At 34.0% G+C, this 17958-nt stretch overlaps 1 protein-coding gene across 41 annotated transcripts in view; it reads left to right on the top strand.

Annotated features, from left to right (window-relative positions):
- PTPRD (protein tyrosine phosphatase receptor type D) overlaps nucleotides 1-17958 on the top strand; it is a 2065421-nt gene that overhangs the window by 612794 nt on the left and 1434669 nt on the right. For all 41 annotated transcript variants that reach the window (XM_088793168.1, XM_074330438.2, XM_074330432.2 and 38 more), the window contains one exon: nucleotides 4690-4799. The gene's annotated coding sequence lies outside the window, so the exon portion shown is untranslated. The remainder of the gene's footprint in view (nucleotides 1-4689; nucleotides 4800-17958) is intronic.

The raw sequence follows: 17958 nt of genomic DNA, 5'->3' as shown, positions 1-17958 counted from the left end.
ATACTTTTACTATTTGGATTTCTGAAGAGTGAGGATGGCTATTTTGATTTCACTGATGTACAGAGTAGGGTGAAACTGAGCCTAACTGCCTGGAACATACCTGCACTGCAGCCCGCTGACAAGATACTCTAGGGCCGTCTTCTACAGACACTAGGAAAAAAAGAAAACAGCATAGAAAATAAGTGAATCTGGCCTTTTAAAATGCCCACTAACTTGCAGGACCTGGGCTGGGCTTAGAGGCTAAGGGACAGTCTCATATGAAGCTGTAAATACCTATAGCTTTCCACTATTCAAAATATCCAAGACATGGAAACAACTGAAATATCCATCCATAGATGATTGGATAAAGAAACTGTGGTATATTTATACAATGGAGTGTTACTCAGCAATAAAGAACAATGAAATATTACCATTTGCAATGTCATGGATGGACCTAGAGAACATTATGCTAAGTGAAATAAGTTGGATGGAGAAAGTCAAATACCATATGATCTCCCTTATATGTGTTCCTGTTTATTCTAAAGAACAGAATAAACAAACAAAAAAGAAATAGACTCAGATAAGGGGGTGGGGGGAACTGAGGGTTCCTAGGATGGGGATGAGGGAGAACGTAAAGAGATTAGAAAGTACAAATTAGTAGTCACAATATAGCCACAGGGATACGAAATACAGTTTGGGGATATAGTCAATAATGTTGTAAAGATTTTGTAGGGGGTCAGATGGGCACTTGTCTTATTAGGGAAGCCACTTCATGGACTGTGTGAATGTCTGATCACTGCACTGTACAACTGAGGCTAAAGCTGAATAATATTGAAAGTCAGCTATAAATATATATATATATATATATATATATATATATATATATATAGAGAGAGAGAGAGAGAGAGAGAGAGAGAGAGAGAGAGAGAGAGAGAAGAGAGAGAGAGAAGATCAGTAGGTTAGTATATTGTGGGAGGGTGTTATGACTTTGTGAGGGGAGTAAATGTCTATTACATTGTTTTGTACTCCTGAAACGGGAAAAAAAAAATGAATGCGGGGAAGCTGTAATAGACAAGATTGACACCAGAGGGCACTGTAATACTTCTTTGTGATGTTTAGCTTCCCAATGTAGGCTTGCAAGAAGCTTGGGGACAAAAACTTTAAAAAACCTATACAGGAATATTTTGCTGATGTTGTTAATTACTTTGCTTCATTTTGAAAGTACATAGGATAAGAAAGAATGTGTTAAACTGCAGTTGGAATAAAATAATCACAAAGGATATTAATAGAAATTTCACAGGAAAAGTAAATGCAATGTCCCTTAAATGGAATGTGAATATACTGAACATATCTCATAATTTTGAAAATGCTCATTAAAATAACACTGAGACACAATTTTTCACCTATCGTATTTTCAAGAATCTAAAAGTTTGCCCACGATCAATCTCATAGATTGTTGGTGGGAACATTAATTTGTTGTGATTCTCAAGGAGGAAACTTTGCAAAACGTTTGAAAGTTATAAATACATTAACTTTTGACTTCCCTCCACACACTCCTAAGACTGTATCCTACTGATGTACCTCTTAGATACTAGATTATGCAAAGTTTTGGTTTTGTTTTTTGTTTTTAAGGCAGGGTGTAGGATAATAATATACATACATATTTGTATTTGCAGTTTTGCCAGGACACACAGGTGCCAACAAATATGTTCGTGTTGAGGGTGGCAAATAGAGCGAATGGTGGCAAGGGTAGGAATAAGACTTTGTCCTATATGCCATTTTGTGAGGCTTAGAGTCATGTAAATGTATTACCTATTGAAAAAAACAATATTTTCTTTAAATACCAGGGGAAAAAGCAAACAAATTTTTGGTTAGTCCTTGAGAAAATTTGGCAGTTCAACTGGCTTATCATTCAAATGTATCTGGTATATAAAGTTATTTGTAGTCAGAATTGCCTAGTTTGCAAGTTTTTAACTACTTAAAATCAATTAGGAGTAGTCCTTCTGGAAGTCTTAAAATGAATTAGGTGAATTTTCCAGTAAAGCTGTCACAAAGAAAAGTTGCTTGGATTTTCCTTTGGGATGGCTTCTTCTTCAGAGTTTTCTTGATTTTCCGTAATAGTCTCATTCCTGACTTTGTACCATTTGTCACAGATTGATCTGCCCTTTGTGCAAAGAATAAATAAGTTACTGAGCTTTTTCCTTACTTTGTAATGGCTTATTATAGTAATACGTATTCATTTCTTCACTCAATGTTTGTTGACTATCTACTATGCACTGGCAGTGAACCACCTTCTGAGGATACAAGTCTGTCAGACATAACCTTTCCCTTCCTTCAAGGAGCTCGATCATGTAAGAAGGTTTCATGGTCTAATTGCCTTGCAGAGCGATATGTGCCATGGCAAATGAAACAGGGTATGATCTCCTTTTCCTGGGAGAGACTGGAGAGATCCTTCACATCATTTTACGGATTTTAAAATATGAGTAGGGATTCTCTGGGCAAATGGGTTGGCCTGTGTGGAGAAGAGAGAATTGTTCTTAAGCAGAAGGAAAAACGTGCAAGTCATATATTTGAAAATGCGTGGTCTATTAGAACACATACTGGAGAGTTTAGTATGACTAGGGTGTGTTTGTGTGTTTGTTGATTTATGTTTTGCATTCTGAGAGAAAGTACTGCCACTATTTCTACTATTATTAAACACTCAGTAGTATGTGCTCCAGCTACATTATGCCAATTAATCCTAACAACAAAACTGAAGCAGTCGTTATTATCTCCATGGTACAGAGAAGCACACTAAGAAATACAAAGGCTAAGGGATTTGTCTAGACTTACACATGTAGGTAAAGTTGGGGTCAAATCAACAACTGATGTCAAATCCCATGATCCAAAGTGTGACATTTTCCTTCCAGATTCATACTTTACCTTTCTCCACCCTAGTCTCCAGTGCCCAAAATCAGCCTGGGTGTAGTTCATCAACAGTACCCCTTGCGCTTGGGAGTCCAATATGGTTTATCCCAAAGGTAGGGTAGGCAGAAAACCAGAGGGAAAAGAGAATTTTGGAGTTATATCCCATGGCTCCCTTCCATCCTGTCGTCTTATGCTGGGACTGCCATACAAAGATCACTGCTGCTCTCCTGGAGGCCTTCTCAACGTACCTGACTCCTGGACGGCAGCAACTGCTTTCTGCCCTTGTATCTGCATGTGTAAGACATTTAATGGCTCCACCAGATCCTCCCTTGTGGTTCCTCTGCATACAGCCTATCACTTTGTAGCTAGGTTCTTTATTAAACTCTCCTTAAATTACCTTCATTTGAAAGTTCCATCAACTTTCAGTTGGCACCAGATTCACATTTAAAAAGTCATTCTTATTACCCAAGTGAGAGCAGAAGAAAGTCCGTTCTGACAGTAGCATAGAAATGAAGGGTATAACATGGATTCCAAAATGATAGAGAGAAATCTGAATTTTAAAAAAGGGCTGCAAGGAAAGACTATTCTTTGCTAAGGTTTGAGTTCTATAAAGGAATTCAAGTGAACCTTTATGGCACCTTTCACATTACGCTGCACAGAAAAAACAAACACGCAAACCTCTTAAACTAAATTCTTAGCAGCAAGATGGAACCAAACGGTGGTTGCTAAGTTGGCGCCAGAACCAGGTTAATGTCTGGGTGTGCTGAAGGGCGTGGAGCCACACTGCTCATACATAGAGGTGATTAGGCTCAAGTAGGTATAACCATAAGTAAGAGGATAACCTGGCAGGTGGGTCATGCAGTGGGGTGTATCAACCTGTCCAGTCTTGGTTCTGAGGATTCAGGTAGGTAGTGTACATCAGGAGGAATGGATCCCTATCTTGAGATGTAGGTCGGAGTCCAACTCCATCTCCTGGGGAAGGGCTAAAGGCAAAGACAAAACACATGCTGGCTAGACAAATGGCAACAAGAATGCATATCACTGCATCTCTTGCATGTTTCCTTAAAGCACCCCGTTGCGCACCAGCCTGGAGCAAGGCTGACAGCGATGGTGAGGTCGATCTAATCACGGGTCATGGAAGGCCCTAACATCCCATTCACAGGGCTTCCAAGCTCTGAAGGTGTGCCCGCCTATGCTCTTATCATGTGGGCAAAATGTCTATTTTCCTCGTATGTTCCAAAGGCTGCAACACTCTGGTGCGTCTGCAGACACATCAGTGTTCCTCATCCGTGTCTCTCAAGTTGAAGAATATAAAATAGGGCAGGCATAAAACTAATGGAATTGCATTATTAAATTCTATTTCCTATGCGATTCCTTTCCATGGTGAAAAAAAGGAATTCAGAAAATGAAATATTTTCAACATGAGCTTTTTTCTTGGGTTTAAACATGTGTTTTGATTTATAGTCTCTAAGGACGATGTATAGAAAATGGCTTCTTAAATTAACACATCAATTACTTAAACTAAATGGATAGGAATGATTGCACTGAAACAATAAATAACCTTTTATAAGGAACATTTTACAGAAGATAAAATATAGATGGTCCCTTTGACTTATGCAGGTACTATATTAATCACTGAGGTGTAAATTATAGAGGTGAAGAGTTTACACTTCTTTCCTTTGTGTTCAGCATTCTGATAAATGAGTGCCTAATGTGACAAGAAAAGATAACATAATGAATATCTTATTATGCTTGAAGGAACATGAAAAAAAAAAAAATGACTGACACTGTATTTTGTTCCAGGTAGGAAAAAAAAAGCAAGCAGTTCCTGGCCTGTGATACTCCAGTTAAGGGTGTCTGACTGACGGCATGTTGGCACCAGCATTGAGGGAAGTGATGGGCTTCAGCTCCAGGTGAGTTCAGTTCTCCAAGACACAATATGTGCATATGTCTGACTCTTGCCCACTGAGTTCATGAAGTAACTCCATCAAGCCTTTTACCTTTTCAAAATATCGGGCTACTGCATTTTTTGAAAAAAGATTATTGTTTTTAAGTTGCTGTTTTAAAGTTAATGTGCATTCTTTTCTTTTTTCCTTTTGATGGTAATGATAGAATAGGTAATTATGAATGAGTTCCCTGCTCAACTGAGTGTCAAAATACCTGAACTACAAGTAGAGTGAAAGATGAATCTTCACACAGTATTTGGGGCTAAGAGAGAAGGATATTTACAGAAGTGACCAAAGTGGGAGCCCAGAGTGATTAAACATTTCAAAATTACAGCTTCTCATAGCCTTCTTAATGGCAGGCACTAAAGGCTGAGTTACCCTTGAGAATCTACACTTGTGTCACTTCCAGAGTTATGCAATTAGAGCAGGCAGATAATGGCATAATGCAAAAGACTCTCTGATTTCTGGTTTTCAAATCATAAGAGATCAGAAGTAATGGTCAAACATATACTTTTGCTGCACAGACTCTAATTATGCTTCTTTCTGAATCTGTACCTTCAGCAATCCGTAAGTCAGGATGTATACATCATCTGCTGACATTAATATGAAACTTTTGTGTGTTGAATAGAGTAATAGTCTATAGATTTAGAGAATGAAAGATATGAATTTTTAAAATTCATTATTTTTTTTGTTTAATTTGCAAGACCTACATACTAGGCCTACATGCACATCTTATTGTAATTCATATAGAATCTCTACCTTCCACAGGTTCAAAGGATAATAAGACAATAAGAAGATAAGCTAATTAAAACAGCAAGGACAGGTGCTATAAAAAGGATATAAGGAACATGCAATAAGAATTTTGTCTGTTTATTAAATATGTTAATCTCTCCTGTTGACACTGTGATACTGTATCTAGTGATTTAATTTAAGACCATAAATAGGACATCAAAAAAGATTTAAACAAAAGATGTTTCTCATAATCTGTTTTGATAGCAGTGAAAATGATAATCAGCCCAAATACTTAACTGTATAGAATTTATAATTGTTTTCAAATATTGAAGTTCTGTAGAACTATTCAAATAGATACTTTAAAGAACACTTATGCCATGGAAGAAGAAGCAGGCACATTTTTAAATTTAAAGAAATCAGGGTGAAATATGTCCTTATAGGATAACATTTGTATGTTAATGGAGAAAAAAGAAGGGAAAAGAACTATATGATGATTTTCATTGTTTTTACTTTTAACTTACTTTTTTTCCCCCTGATGTTTCATAATCGATATTTTACTATAATCAGAAAAAATAAAACTTTTAGTTTTGAACATTAAGTCATTGTTTTTTACAAGATAACCGTAGGGTTGTAGATGAATAGGTCATGAAATAAATAGTCATCATATTTTCCAGAGATACTAAAAATCAGGTTAAAAACACAATTGGAATACAATCTTATATGTGTGTAAGAGTAAAGGCATATTTACATAGGTTTTTATTTATAATAAGAAAAAAATATAAAATGTTTGTTTAAGTAAATGAGATTTTGGTAGAGTGAAGAAATTCCTATTTAGTAAATGTGTAAAGGCACCAAAGAAGGGGTAAAATTTGAGTAGGGCCTTGAAGGCTTAATATACAGAAATGGGATTTCACCATTATTGATAATAACTAAAGTTGACCTTTTGAAATGGATGAATGTACATATTACATTCACTTATATTGTTCCACTTTTGATTTGTAGAAAATAATAGCGTAAGTGCTGCACATTGCATAAATTTGAATATCAATATACTTTTTTAAGGCTTAGACCACATAATCAATTTGATACATTAAATACTATTTTTATCATACACTTACACTTTGTAAATATGGCTTCATTTTAAACAAAAATTACATCATCGTATAAGTAATTATAAGAAAATATTCATCAAACATTTGATAGTTATTTATTTCATTGCCATATTGTTCTTCAATTCTTATTTTTTCTGACTTTAATGATGCATGAATAAGTTGTACATTTATTTATCTAAAAACAGAAGAAATAATTCTAATTTATCATGTGAATATCTCATTTTAAAAATGAAGTTTCTAAAGAATGTTGGTAGTGTTCTCTACCACAGATTTCTCTGTTTCTAACTTCCCCATGAACTGTGAGTTCCTACATCCATCCTTTGCTCTTTTTATTCTTATTGTATATTCTGCTTAGACAATCACACTGACATCCATGGCTTCAATTCATATATATATATATATATATATATATATATATATATATACACACACACACACACACACATATATATATACACACACACACACATATATATATTTATACATATACATATACATATATACACATACATATATATCTGAACCCACACTCTAATTGTGCAGTAAATCAATATACCAAATGCACCACAGGTATGATCCTCACCTAGGCCTCTTTCCTTCAGATTCCTCTTTAGTGGAGTCTCCGCTTTCCACTCTCCCCGGTATCAAATATTAAAAAGCAGAATCCTGCTTCACAGGGAAAGGTGTCTATGAGGGGTTGCCCAGGTGGACTGAGTAGGCCTGAATTGTCCCTAATGAATAGGAGAAAGGTGCAAGCATGTTAATAATTTATTAGCATAATAATAACTTTTATTAATAATTGAGATTGTTTTTCTCCCTTTTTCTATCATAAGTGAATTTAGTCTTGGTAATTCTACATCGTTTTCTTTTTTACGCTTTTTTCCCCAATATGCACATTATGAATGTGTGAGTTAACATTAAGTGGAAACTAGGAGAAAGGCAGAAAAAATGTATATGATAGTAGTTTAGAAATGTGAACATACCAGCACAGGTGTGGAGGAACAGATTTGGTATTGGTTGACCTGTGCTTAAATATTTATTCTGCCATGAATGAGTTAAGAAGCCCAGAGCATACTATTTTCCTCAAGCCTTTGAGGCTTAATTGTTTGTTAGTTATGAATGATCCTGATTCTATACATCAACTAATGCAATGTTTGTGGAAGTCTTTTAGAAATGTTTAAAGACTTTTCAGGTATGAATATTGATTGATGTTACCTACCATAAAGAATAGATACAGCTTACCAAAACACACACACGTGTGCATATGTGTGTGTTCTCGTATGCAGAGAGAGAGAGAGAGAGAGAGAGAGAGAGAGAGAGAGAGAGAGAGAGACTGCTTCTCCTGAAGTAGGAGTAGTTCTTGTTTCTGTAGTGAAATACCACTTTTGCTTTTCAGTAACGTATGTTTAAGTAAGTACTTGCAGAGAAAGTTTCCTGCTTTTCACTTTAATGTAGCTGGCCTGCCCATCAAATCAGCATCGTTCAGTAGTTCAGGAGGTGTTCTCTCTATCTTTGATCATGAAGGAAATTCAGTTCTGGACCAAATCCCAAGATAATGAGCTTGGCAACACAAAGCAACTTCATTTTATGAAACCCACTCACAAAATAAATGTGGTATGAAAATTAAGACAGAATATTGAGATAGCATTGATTCATTGATCTGGAAATCATTCTAACTGTATAATATTAATAACACTCCATAACCTAAAATTTAAGCTGCAGCTAACATCACAGGGCAACAACAAGCATTTCATATTATTAACAACTCTAGTAACATTGAATTTTAACAATTGGATTTACATTTGCTTCAAGTACTATAATTAGTATATTTTGCAAACAATAATAAAATACTGGAAATTATCAGAGGATGAGAATTTGTTCATACGAATCAGTATTCATTAGTCATTCAAAATCATATGCCAAGAATAAATCAAAATGTATTTCATGTTGGTCTCACTGAAACCACTCAAGTTCCAAATAATGTATAGTGAAATCTGGGAAAATTAGATCATCACAAACCAAAACTCTCAACTGTTTTTGTTTGTTTGTTTGTTTCATTGTGTTTTTTTCTGTGTTTTTTATTCACATTTCTCAAGAAAATGCAAGTGACATGAAAATAAACCAGAGCTAAAAAAATGAGACTGACTTCCAAATGATGGTTCTCAATAACTAAAAGTTGACATGATTCAAAACATGTTAAGTATCTACTATGCAAACTGTATCTCCCTAGACCTGTGAAGAATACAGATACTCAGAAAATATATCCCCCTTCAAGGAATTACCGTCTACAAGAAAAGATATCATTGATAGTACTAACATACTCTTTTATGCATAGATACATATAGCATATGTATTCACATAACTATTTATTAGTATTAGATGACAAAAGTTAAGGAGAGACCAGGAAACAAATTTTCTCCAACTTTGATTTGTGTTAGAACAACTGAAAAGGCTTCTTGAAGGAAGTTGAATTTGATATAAATCATGCAGTAATGATATGCAGGCTGGGAATGGCATTATAGATGGAGGGAACAATATGTATGCAAAAATGACTTTGAATGTGGAGGACAGAGAAAAGAACAGCTAGCAATATTTATTTATTTATTTATTTATTTATTTATTTATTTATTTACTTATTTAATTATTATTATTATTATTTTTTTAAGTAAAGAACAAAGAAAAGGATGGAGATTGAAAAGAAAAGGATGGAGATTAATTTTGGTCATTTTGAATTTTAGCCCAAGGAATTTTTTCTTTATTTTGTGATCCTCCTGCAGTGACCTGTGGGCTTTATATTGTGTTGGACCCTAAAACATCACAAGTACAAATGTTTTTAAATATTTTTTTCTAACTTAATACGAAAATGATTAAGATTTTATGGTGTTGGAACATATAGTAGTTACCATTAATCTGTGAAGTCCATAGCTTAAATATCACATAGGTAATAAGCAAAATTCACCCCCTATGGAATAAAAAATGTAAAACTAACTCAACACTTTTTCCACATTCAAATACAGTTAATTTTCCACAAAAAAACATTATCGCTCTCAAGGCTACAAATCAACAGTACTTGCAACTATTACACTAATCTTGACATATTACAAAAAACTTTTTTTTCATTTGTAGTAAACAGAAATTTAAATTTATGATGACAATGCTGAAAAGGTATAGATTAAAATACAAATTTTATGGTAACAAATATTCAGTAACATTTTTTATCTTTCTAAACAAAGGCTAGTGTGTAAACCATAGCTTCATTTTCTCAAACCACTTATGTCAATTTCTTAGTTTCTTTTGAAAGTTTTTTATCACCAGTTAGGTATTTTAGCCTCTGTTTGCAACTATCATTTTAGCCAAGAATGAGTCAAATATATTTGAGGCTTATAAATTTTATTTCTACTGTTTATCTGTTCAATTAGTGATACAATTATCATCACATTTACCAACATTTTAAATTATGGATAGATTTATTTTTGTTTGTTTTTCTTTCTTTTCCTTCATCTTCCCTCTTCCATTCATTGAGCAAGTTTTTGTTGACGTAAAACATTTTGTCAAGTTGTGAATTTCTTCTTTCACATCCTCTTTTATATCATCCCTTTTTCTTTCCATTTTCCCCTGCCTATCCCCTTTTCCAAATTCAATTATTTTTTTCTTGGCCAACTAAAAAAAGTTTTCTTACTGGTTATTCTATTAGTGTCTCATATCCATTATTTTTCCTCTTAATTTTATTATTGACTTAGATATAAGCACTGTCAGATAGTTATCATTCCTAAAAAAAATGGCATCTCTTTAATTTATGCTGAGTTTTTGAGGGCTTAACATGGTGGCAGAATATTATATAGAATTATGAGATTAGAGTTAGAAACACAAAACTGAAACTTAGAGAATAATTTGAATCTTAGTATATAGATTTTAGATTCCTTCCCATAAATAATAATTTAACATTATCATGGAATAGATGAAGATAAAAGAAAAAAGAATAAGAAAAAATAGGTGCTAGGATAAAAATTGTTTTGAGATATGAACATTAGAAGACAGGTGAATAATGATGAATGAGAGAAGGAATAATCTCAGGTTATAAAGAGATATAAGAAAATTTCTAAAGAAAACAGTAAAAAAAAGTTACCAGTGTTGTCATCTGCTGGATGTTGAAAAAAATAATAGAGACCACTAAATTAAATATTTCTGTTTAATAAAAATGAAAACAATGCTTTAAAAATATTATGTGAAGTGAAACAAAATTTTATGGTTATCCAAAAAGGTAAATCAATGTCCTTCATGGATTCTTTACAGAATATATAACCCCCTTCAATGTTCTTATAGAATATAAGACCTCAGATATAAAAATGTCAACTGTTGCCCTTGTTTATTCTTGATCAACGACAGATGTTGGAGATGACAGATAACATTGAAAACTCAGATCTGACAATAGTAGATATTAAATATACACTGCTCTCGTAGAGGGAAATATGCACATTCCTGTTGAATAAGGCAATGTTTTATTGTTGTTGTTAATCTTACTGAATGAGAAGAATTTTCTTATGTTTTCAGGCATCACGAGCAACTTTTCTCTTTCTGAAATAGAATAAATGATCATTGACACTAAAATTTGTGGTATCTTAAATGTGTAATGATGTTTAATTCTTTTTGTTGCAATCTTCTGTAACAGTTAAGTAGCACCGTCTATAATATAGACCAGTATATACCAGATGCTAAACTCAAAGGGACTGATACTTGATATTGGTATGGGGAGGATACATTCACATGAAAGGTCCATTTTCTGTGTTAAAGGGGACAAAGGAGAATCAGTGTTCTTCTTGCACTAGCTGTTTCTCAAGTAACTTTAATTCAAAATAATCAATATGTCAAAGCGACATGTTGGGGTCGGGGCATATTCTACTTCCCTTCTAGTTCATTTAATGTCCTGTTGGGTTTTAAATTTTATTATATTTTTAATTTATAGTAACTTTTTTGTTGATTGTTTATTATAGCATTTGTTTTTTTATAGCACATATTCTTTTATTACTCCAATATTGATTACAGTATTTTTGTTGTGGTGGTTGCTGTTCTTTAACTCTCTATATTTCATCTCAGTTCTTTTTGGTTGTTATTGTAGGTCTTAACTATAGGTCTCAATGATGCTGTGGATTTGCTCAAATGAGTGACCTTTGTTGCCAATTTGTATATGAGAATAGGGTTTTAGAGTAGGAGCCGCTCTTATAATTGGCTGCTGGTGTTCTGAAAATCAATCAGGGGAAGGGAGTTACAGGTGCCTTGATTAATAAGTATGTCAACTTCAAATAATAGCTCTGTCCAACGGCTAAAGTATCCCAGGTGCATTTTCTCCAGAGAGAAAAACTTGTGGAATATGGGGTTTGGAGTTTGGGGAATAGAAAGGTAATTAATTGCCAGCTATGGGCGACAAGAAAACAACCACTTCAGAATTGTATGAATTTTTTCCTTTTCAGAACTGTACCTCAGCCTGTCTTCTGAAGCATTCAGTTGTTCCAGGTTCTGGGCTGCTTGGAAGTTTCTGTGTGTGATGAACTGATTTCTAGTGTGTACTCCACACTGTGGGCACATGGGGAGGACTTTCTCAGCAATGCTACAGCAATTGCCCTTTCTCTATCTGCATCCTACCCTCCACAACTTATTGAATAGAGCACAGTAAGAGTGTGACTCTGAAACCAGACTGCCTAAGTTTGAATATTAGCTTTACCATTTACTGAATATGTGATGATTAGCAAGTTGCTTAATGTTTCTGTGCCTCCATTTTTTTCATCTGTAAAATGATAACGATAGAGATGTTACAGATACTAAATGAGCTAGAACAAGGCCTGCCACATAGTGTCAGCTGTTTGTCAACCTCGCTATTATTGTCATCTCTCTTCTGCCATCTCCACGTTAATTCTAAGCCCCTAGAAGTTGATTTAAAGAGAAATATGTTGCTTTCATTTGCCTGAAGTGCGGGGAAGGGTAAGAGAGTAATACCTGCGGCCAAATCATTAGTTTAAAGGGAAATATTAAGGCTTTTAATTTTATTATCTTTATTCCCCTGCCAATTTGCCAATTTGTTTTTATGAAAAATAAATTTTTGTGTAATTAGTAAGTTCTCTATTAGCATACTCCTTAATTTCATCTTCAGAAGAAGAATAACTTTTGAAACACGCAGGTTAATTTCCAGGATTTTATTTATCTCTATGAAAATACTCATTCTATTTTCGAAGATATTTTGTTTCAGAATTGTATGCATGAAGTCTCATAAACTCTTCCAAAATCATTGACTGTTATTTAGAGACATTGCTATTTGTGTGAAAACTTATGTACAGGATGATTTTAGGACACATCCCAATTAATATTATAATATAAAATTTTACAAAAAAGGGAAGTTTATTTTACTATGTGTAACCTATTAAACAGGCAGTATAATCCCCATCTTCTGTGCACAGATATTTATGTTATAGAATTTCAGTTATTTAAATATTTATAAAGTGAGAGTTGAGAGCAGTACTTTTGAAAAGCAGTTAATAATGAACAGACATCAAGGGAGCTATCATTATAACAGAAAAGTGCTTTGCAACTCCAATAATTTCAGTGGTGCAGAAGCAGCCCATCAAATTTAATTAAAAGCAGTCAAAAATAAACTGAGAAACTGAACTGTAAAAAGCTGTCCTTTGCTAAAGGCAAAAGGAAAGCAAGGGAGAGCCTTGAAAGTAGTAATGAATTAATAAGCCTTACTGCCTGCAACATGTAATGCACTCTGTCAGATTTTAGTATCAGTTAAACTAGATTAATAGAGCAATCACTGATTCTCTATCTTTAATCCTTCTCTGTCCTTCCCCTACTATAGGCTCCCATGATAGATGGAAGCCTGAGTGGGTCAAAATTTCAATTAATTTCTCTGCTCAGTCACTTTTTAAATAATGCTGGCATCTATATTTGCTGGACACCAGAATTCTCCATGATATTTTAAAAGCAGAAATACATTTAGTTATTGACAGGCTTGCAGCCCTTATTTCCAGAGGCTTATTTCGTTTTTATTCAACAGAGGAAAATAAATTCCCCTGCAACGTGAGTGATTGACATCTCTTTCTACCACTAGGGGCTACCATGGTGAAGTGAATGATAAAGAGATTACAAGTTTATTTTGGCTGTAAATGCTCAGATTAATGTGAATCTGCAGAAACAGTAATACGAGGACAAAAACAATTTGCCCTCGATCGTTTTATTTTTATAATAATGTTCTTTAATGAAGCTAAAGCTTCCCTGCTGTGACCTTATTATGTATTTCAACATCAGTGAGAAATAGATTTCTCTGAGTTGTAAGAGAGCTCATGAAACAGCAGGGATATTGAAATACAGGATCAATTACTTCTGTGCAGTAATTTTGAACTTGAAATGGCAATAGCACAGCCTATGTAGACAAGAGGATAAACTGACTTATTGAAAAGCTGTGTACAAATTACACAAATGACAAAAACCTGAGGTAAACAAACTGTTTTGTTCTCTAATATCTTTCAACATGATTACACAGTGTCCCCTTACAGAATGAGTGCTTAAGATTCTGTTGTAGAAAAAGCAAACAAAATCTGAAAGTAGAATTTGTTTGTAATTTAAATGTAAACTTTAAAAATATATTTAAGAATTGTTCTGAAAATTGCTCATACCACAGTGTATGGGTTAAATCTTAGAGGTACAGATGAGGATGGAGACAGAAAAGACTGTGGAAGTTATAAATGCAAAATTATCATTGCATACTCTAAAATTATTACTGAAGTACTCCAATTTGTGAAGTACTTTCATATTCATTATGTCATTCAGTACTGGCAACAATCCTAATAAGACTTAAACTCAAATAGGCATTGATATCTTACAAATGCTGCAGTAAGGAAGACTGAAACCCAGACAGGTTACATGATTAGCACCAGGCCATACAACTACCTTACTTGTAGCTGATTCCTAGGCCGAAGAAATAGCCCAGTACTCTTTGTTTCCTTTTAGTTTTTGCAAGAATGCCCAAGGATCAAAATGGAAATCATTTAGCTGTAGTAAAGTCAGTGTTACCAGAGTATATAATTTCCATTTCTATCTGCTGTATTCAGGCAGGAACTCCTCATTTGTTCTGATATGGAAATCACCTAGATTAAGGGGCCTTGAGAGAATGGAAGCTCCTAAGTGTACTTCGAAGGAATGATTGTCCTGCAGCACATGCAGGACTCCACAGCAGTCTAAGGGATAGGAAACTGAAATAGCTGGTAAGGGACACTCCTTCAGTAAGGGCACATCCCTTGAAAGCCACATTCTTTCTTGGGCAAGGATTTGACCGCCTGAAGGGAGATTGAGATGGGGCTCATGTAAGAACCTCAATCACCCTCGTCAGTGAGATTGACTAAGAGAAATTGTTGAGGGTCAGGGTGATAAAGTCCTGAGACTACTTAAAGGGAAGAGAAATGAACTTTCAAGGTTAGGATCGCAAGAGAATGGAGTAAGTACAATTAAGGAAAAGTGGAGGAGTAAGAGAAAAGGTGCTAAGATATCAGTGTAAGGAGCAAAGTACTGAGAAGCTAAGAGTAAAAGGTAGCTAAAATTCAAATAAGCTTGTTACTATTCTTATAAATCAAAGATTGTCATTAATTTGAGTATTTTAGTTTTTTTTAAAGCTATTTTCAATTGTTTCACGTGAGTCATTAAGACTGTCAGCTAACACTCTACCTTCTCAACATCAAGATTGGTATCGATATTTATAACGATAATCCATTGAGTCATGACTATGTGCCACTTTTCTAAGAACTCCAAATGTATGAACTATTATATACAATATAAACATGTTAACTATTATTAATCCTATTTAAAATATCAAGATAACAGTGTACAGCAAGTTTAAGTAGTTTTCCCAAGAAAAACTACGAGGTGGCAAAGCCAGGGACATTTAGCTCTACAGCCTTCACCTTACCACCTTTTAGGTTATTCCCTAAAATAATAATGAATCTGCTTGCTCATTAGGACAGTTTTGTTAGTTATTTGCATTTAAAACAACATTTTGGCAAACTCAATAATTTATGTGAATTTAAACTAGAATGATATTGTTTGAATATTCCCAGAATATTTTGTGTTGGGACAAAGCCAATTTTGCTTTATAAGATAATAAGAAGGACGCAAACTTAGCATTTTTTTAATAGTGTGATTATTTAAATTCCTTATGAAATACAAAACTCTAATAGCACTCTGTGACCTTATGTAAGAAAAACAATTGCCGTGATGCATGAAGATAAACACTAAAGCCTAATGTCACACTACATTTTCAAATAGGAACTTGAGTTATCACCATGTACTAGAACATGGTTTTAGCATAATAGAATCTGTTATAAACTATGCTGAACATTTAATATTGATAGGTCAGCTGTGTGTATGTCTATGCACGTGCAGACACACAGTTGATCTTTATTCCTTATTTGTGAATTTGCTACTTGCTGAAATTTATTAGTAACCCCAAAAATGATGCTTATGGAACTCCATGGTTATTCAGACATGTGCAGCGCAGTGCAAATCGAAGTCTCCCCACACACATTTTCCCAGCTAAGGTGGAACAAGGTGATACTCTGCCTTCTTATTTAACTTTCATATTTATAAACAGGTGTCCTTTTCATGGTCTACTTAGTTGCTATATGCTTTTGCCTTTTTGTTTGTTTTTATGGCATTTTTTATTGTTTAAAACAGCCCCCAAGTGTAGTTCTGAAGTGCTGTCAGTGTTCTTAAGTGCAAAATAGCTGGAATTTGCTTTGTAAGGATATATATGTGTTAGATGCACTTCATTCAGGGATGAATTACAGTATTATTTGCTATATATGCAATGTTAATGCATTAATATATATTATATAAGGTATCTTTAAACAAAAACACACTTAAAATAAGGTTATATATTGATTGGTAGATGAATATATTGTGACTGAAGCTGGCAGGGACCTAACCCTGTATTTCCCCTGGGAGTAATGCTTCAGTGTTCACCAAGTTAGTATTCCCAGTGATTTCAGAGAATCTAACTATTGCAAATGAGATTTATACATCTTAGCCCTATCCCGGCCAAGACAGAACACCTCATTCCAATCCATTTCAATTCATGTGCCTTTCCAAGGTTCTCCGAAATCACCTGGAAGATCAAGTCAGAGACCAACTATATTTACTCTCTATAATATCTCATAAATTTATTTTCTGGAATAAGTTATATTATATATCATCTAATATGATGGTGCTGTCTTCAAAATAGTTCCACTTTAATTATGTAATAACCCTGATATCTGCAACAAAAATCATGAATAGGTACCACATGAGAGGATCATTTCTCACAAAATTAACTTCATACATGATCAACATTTTCAAGTTAAGAAATAAGGAGCGAGAGAAGGACGATCAAATAATTGTTAGATAAGAAATCAGAAGAAATGATAGTGAATGAAATCTAAGGTGTAGATATATCTAAGTAGTCTAAGTAAGTCCCAGAAAGGAGGAAGATAGCATTTTTCTGAGACATATAAGACAGAAATAGAGATATAAAAATGAAAGAAGGGATAGGAAATGGTACATGAGGCAAACAAGCAAATCACAGAACTTTGAGAGGAGAAAATTTCTGTGAGGTTAGAGTTAATTACTTTAATTTTCAAATTAAAAAATAGCAAAGTCACTTGAAGATGCCGTATTTATTGAACACCATACTATGCATAGTCTTGCTTGGAACTGGAAATGTACTAAAGATGAATTAAACACAATGGCATACTCTTATGAGATTACTGTCTCATCCAAGATAAAAGAAATTATACAAACCATTGTGTTTCATTACACGTTATAGACTATATGCCAAAAGAAAATATAAATAAAAAGTTGTGAGGGCTTTTCTGAAAATAAAAGGAAACATTGCCTTTTCATTATAGTTCAGAAGCTTATAGGTGAAAACTTTTCTTCTTAAAAATTATGTAAACAAAATCTATGTTCAAAAGCTAATTTCTTTATGATGGCTTATTATATGATATCTTAAAACTCAAGAGTGGGGAAAGGCTTGTGCATCTTTGGTATCATCTGTAACGGCATTTGTTATTATAAAAGGCTAATGAACAGTGGGGACTGTAATGAGATGGCAATAAAGGAACATTGAGTTTTATGAAAATTCTTCAGGGAAATGTGCAAGCTGAAAAGATGTGTTTTCCCCTCTTGTGGTGTCTGTTCCTTGAAACTCACTATAGTGTATTTTCATTTAAAATACACACTTACAAATTAAACTTAGTGTCATT

The sequence above is a fragment of the Rhinolophus sinicus genome, chromosome 16, assembly GCF_057876585.1.
Source record: "Rhinolophus sinicus isolate RSI-liver-muscle chromosome 16, RSI-T2T, whole genome shotgun sequence".
Taxonomy (NCBI): Eukaryota; Metazoa; Chordata; class Mammalia; order Chiroptera; family Rhinolophidae; genus Rhinolophus; species Rhinolophus sinicus.
The sequence above is the reverse complement of the archived record's forward strand: the minus strand, read 5'-3'. Positions and strand labels throughout refer to the sequence as shown.